The 3,778-nt window shown below is 50.1% G+C and overlaps 1 long non-coding RNA gene across 2 annotated transcripts; it reads left to right on the forward strand.

Moving 5' to 3' along the window:
* The first annotated feature begins 219 nt into the window (after window positions 1-219).
* LOC311159622 lies at window positions 220-2,910 on the forward strand. Of its 2 annotated transcripts, XR_014616522.1 has the most exons (5): window positions 220-415; window positions 887-1,098; window positions 1,949-2,072; window positions 2,150-2,300; window positions 2,529-2,910. It is a non-coding gene; the product is annotated as an uncharacterized lncRNA (long non-coding RNA). The 2 variants fall into 2 exon arrangements; XR_014616521.1 differs by having other exon boundaries at window positions 2,150-2,910.
* The last annotated feature ends 868 nt before the right edge of the window (window positions 2,911-3,778 follow it).

Consider the following 3,778-nt stretch of genomic DNA (forward strand, 5'->3'; position numbering starts at 1 on the left):
TAACGGGACCGCGGCAGGTCCTCGCTTCTCAGACAGGCGTCTTTTCCGCTGCCTGAACGCGGCTCCAATGCCGATACTGATCCCCAATTCAGTGGGATTTTCCGTGGGCTTTCCCGATGTGGGGACACAGGTTGTGGTGTCACCGGCGCCGGGGGCGGGCAGGAGCTGCGCGGGCGGAGTCAGGCAGCGGCGGGTTCGCCTGTGCTTCGGTAGCGCTGTGCCGCCTCTGACTCAACGCCCCCAGCACATCCCCGCGCCCCTCAGTTCCCGCCCGGCCCCGGGAAATAGAGGAAAATACAAAAGCATTGAGGAAGAACGGTCATGGAGCTACTGAGTCACCCCCCTGCCCACAGGGCAGCAACTGCCTGCATCCCGGAGCAGCCAGCGGGAGGAGGCAGCTGCTCTTTGCCGGAAGGTGAGAGGTGCGGGGCCAGAGCGGTAGGCACGGTTCCCCCGGCAGGGAGAGCAGGTGGGAATTGCCGCTTCCCGCAGCTCTCAGTGAGTGCTGGGTGCAGTCCAGACTCAGCCAGCTGGGAGGTGGTGGTGCTGTTCACCTCCCCGGGAGCTGCTGAAATAACAACTTGCAGCAGCCCTGTGTGTCTGTGTGTGAAAACAGCTCTAATGCTGGTCGAATCGAATTTATATCAGATTTGTATCAAATGTGGTGTTTATATCTGGGGTAGTCAGTTCCCTGGGTGTGAAAGTCCTTGACATAGTAGACCATAGTTTTTGAGTTTGAAGTTGTGTCCTTAAAATTCATAATAAAATATTTTATATTTACTGTTCAGTGGATTTGTTAGAGTAGCAGAAGTGTGGTAGGTTAATCAACATTCCTTGTGTCAGAATTAATTTGTCTTCCTTATTTTCCTATTTTTTTTCTTTCTAGATTGTAGATAAATGGGGAGAATATTTGGCATAAAGAAGTGAAATGCATGAGGAAAGTTCCATGTTCCCAAGGGAATGCTTTAGGAATGTCCAGCTTCTGAACTGCACCAATAATTCCAGCTCCCACAGAAACCTTCAAAAGCTGGAAGAGACTGGGAAGAAAATTTCAAGAGTGGTGGGAAGTGCTTTTTCCTAGGTCTGGATAGCATTGAGGTTGGAATGACTTAAAAATATTCCTTGCCCCTCTCCTGTTGGCAGCCCAGAACTAAGTTGGTGTTCTCTGAGTGGCTGTAGTTCCCTAGATGTTGAGGAAGGAGGTCTGTGCTGGAGAGTGGGAGAAAGGTCCCTGCTGGTTTCTGTGTCCTCAGTGGGCAGAGAGCTCTGATCTTGGCAAGATGTGTTTGTGAGAGTTGAATCAATCCTGCCTCCTTTTGAATGAGTTGTTTTAATGAGTCACCGGCAGGGACCACTTTTAGCCAGCTTTAGTTAAGTTTTTTTGTCATAGATTTCTTTTTTTGATCCTGAAATCACCAAAACCTTAAGTTTGCTGAAACCCTGAAAAGCTTCAATGAACCAATCCTGAGGAAACTGGGGATTGGATATCTGGGATCAAATGACCATTCAAGCCTGCGTTGGATTTACCCCTGATTTTGGTGCCAAGGGAAGCTCCAAGTTAAGAATAATCAAAATGTGAACCAGTTCTTGTGAAACTCAGCTTTCCAAAGCTTTATTCAGGATTAAAAAAAGATGGGAACACCCTTGGCAGAAAAGTACCTGTGAAGCAAAGCAGGCTTAAAATGCCTGTAAGCAAGAAATCCAAGAGAAAGGGCTCCTGACATCCTGGGCTTGCCAGGCAGGTTTTGTACTGGCTTGCAAGGCAGTTTTCCTGACTCTGGGGAGTGGCACCTGCATCCCACTGGAAAGGAAAAATATGGAGAGTGGCAAGAGGGAAGGCAGTTGCTGACATGTGTCTTGGATTACAGGTCCTCCTGGTGGGTTTGTGCTGGTGCTGCTGAAAGTACAAAGGAAATCAGTCTTGAGATACTTGTGTGTTCACCTGCAGGGCTTGGAAGAGATGCTGGACTACTTAAAACTGCAGGATGTTCTCTTTGCTTCAGTGAGAAGAAGTGGAAGCTGTTTGCTGTCTGCTTCTTTATCAGCTTCACCTCAGTCCCCTGGGGCTCCAGGTAATCTCACCTCACCTTTGCTTTTCCAGGGGTCTTTAAAAGTGGGCCTTGAGCTTTGCTGTAGCTCCTGTTTATAGGGAGGATCTGTTCCAGGAAACATCTCATGGTCTGGACTGATGCCATTGCAGGGAGAGCAGAAAGTCCCACAGCTCCTGTGGCTCACTTGTTTGAATTGCCTCCAGGCAGCAAGGATTGTTTCCAAATGTCATCTCCTGGCTCTGTGACTTGGTGAGATTGTATTCCCCCAAAGCCCAGGTGCTGCTTCTTGCAGAGGTGACATATGAACCTCTTGCCTTTGCTTGCTGTGAGCAGCTTTATGTTGCAGCCCAGTGAAGTCTAGTTCAATGTTTTCTCTACAAGAAACCTCTGTAGTGAGCAATCAAAAGGGAGATGTGAAAGCTGGGATCCTTTCGCTTCTGCAGTGGGCTTAATTTTTTTTTTTCTCCTGTTTTTCAGGAAAGGAAAAACCATTTAAGAGGGCCCAGTGACGCCAGAAGCTTTGGTGTTTGAGCAGCCAAAGCCAAGAGGTTCTGATTCTGGGGGCCGGTGCTGAAGGGCACCTGGTCCTGCCCTTTGTGTGGGGTCAGTCAGAGGGACACAGCGTTCCTCTTTTCCTTTCTGCTGGGATTAACTGTCTGAGGAATGCCATTTCTGACAGCCCCATCCTACCCACACCTGCTGGAAAAGGGCAGACGTGAAGAGGGAAATGCCAGAGTTGCTTGGGGATGATGGAGTTTTGTTGTTTTCTCTGCTGGGAGGGGTAGGTTAGGTGTTAATTGTGCATCTGAGGACTGGTCTGGGAGTTTGGGAGCCTGGGGAGGCAAGCTTTCAATGTATTTCCAGCTCTTCCAGGGGTGGCAGCTGGTGTAGGGCTGGGTGACGCCTCTGGTTTTGCTAGGGACAGACACTGGCCCTGGCACAGATGTGGGTGGGGTTTGGGAGGATTTGGGAGCAGTGGGAGGAAAATGAGGGATGGTGCTAGGTGGAGTGGTTGACCTGTGCTTGTATCAGCACAGCTGTGCATGGCACTGGGATCCAGGCAAAACCAGCTCTCCTTGGTATTCAGGGATGCAAGGTCTGAGGGGCTGGATTTACCTGTAGTTTTGCAGGACAGCAGGAACAAGAGGAAATATGGTGCCAGAGCCATCAGGCTGTGTTTCCCTCTTTTCCCTTTTCATTTCCATTTTCTCCTCAGTGCAGGTGTCCCCTCCAGTCCATGAGCACAGGCCTGGTGATGGCTCCCTGTCCTCCTGTCCCCCCATGCCCCTTTGTTGGACAAGGCCAGAATGGCAACACACACCCTTGAAGTCTGGCTGCTTCCTTTAATCCTTAGACCAGTTAGGGCTGTCTCTGAACAGCTGAAATGAGCTTTCAATATCTAGAAACAAACAGGAATGACAAACAAAGGATTTAAATCTGGAAATAGGTGAGTTCCACCTGCCCACCGCTGCTGACGCAGAGGCTGGAGCTCAGGGCAGCTGTGCAGCCCTTCCCTGGACCACTGATCCTACACTGGAATGTTGTGGTGTTGCTGAACTGGGCCTCAAACTGGGAGAAGATAAGCCCTGACCATTTGCTTCTGACACGGGAACACCTATGGCCCACCCACAGTGTGTTAGCTGGAGCATGTGCCTCCGCTGGTGTCACTTTAGTTTCACCAGCTGGCTCATGCTCTGCACAATTGTCACTCACTCAATGGTGAGTGA

The sequence above is a fragment of the Fringilla coelebs genome, assembly GCF_963513975.1.
Source record: "Fringilla coelebs genome assembly, chromosome: 15".
NCBI lineage: Eukaryota > Metazoa > Chordata > Aves > Passeriformes > Fringillidae > Fringilla > Fringilla coelebs.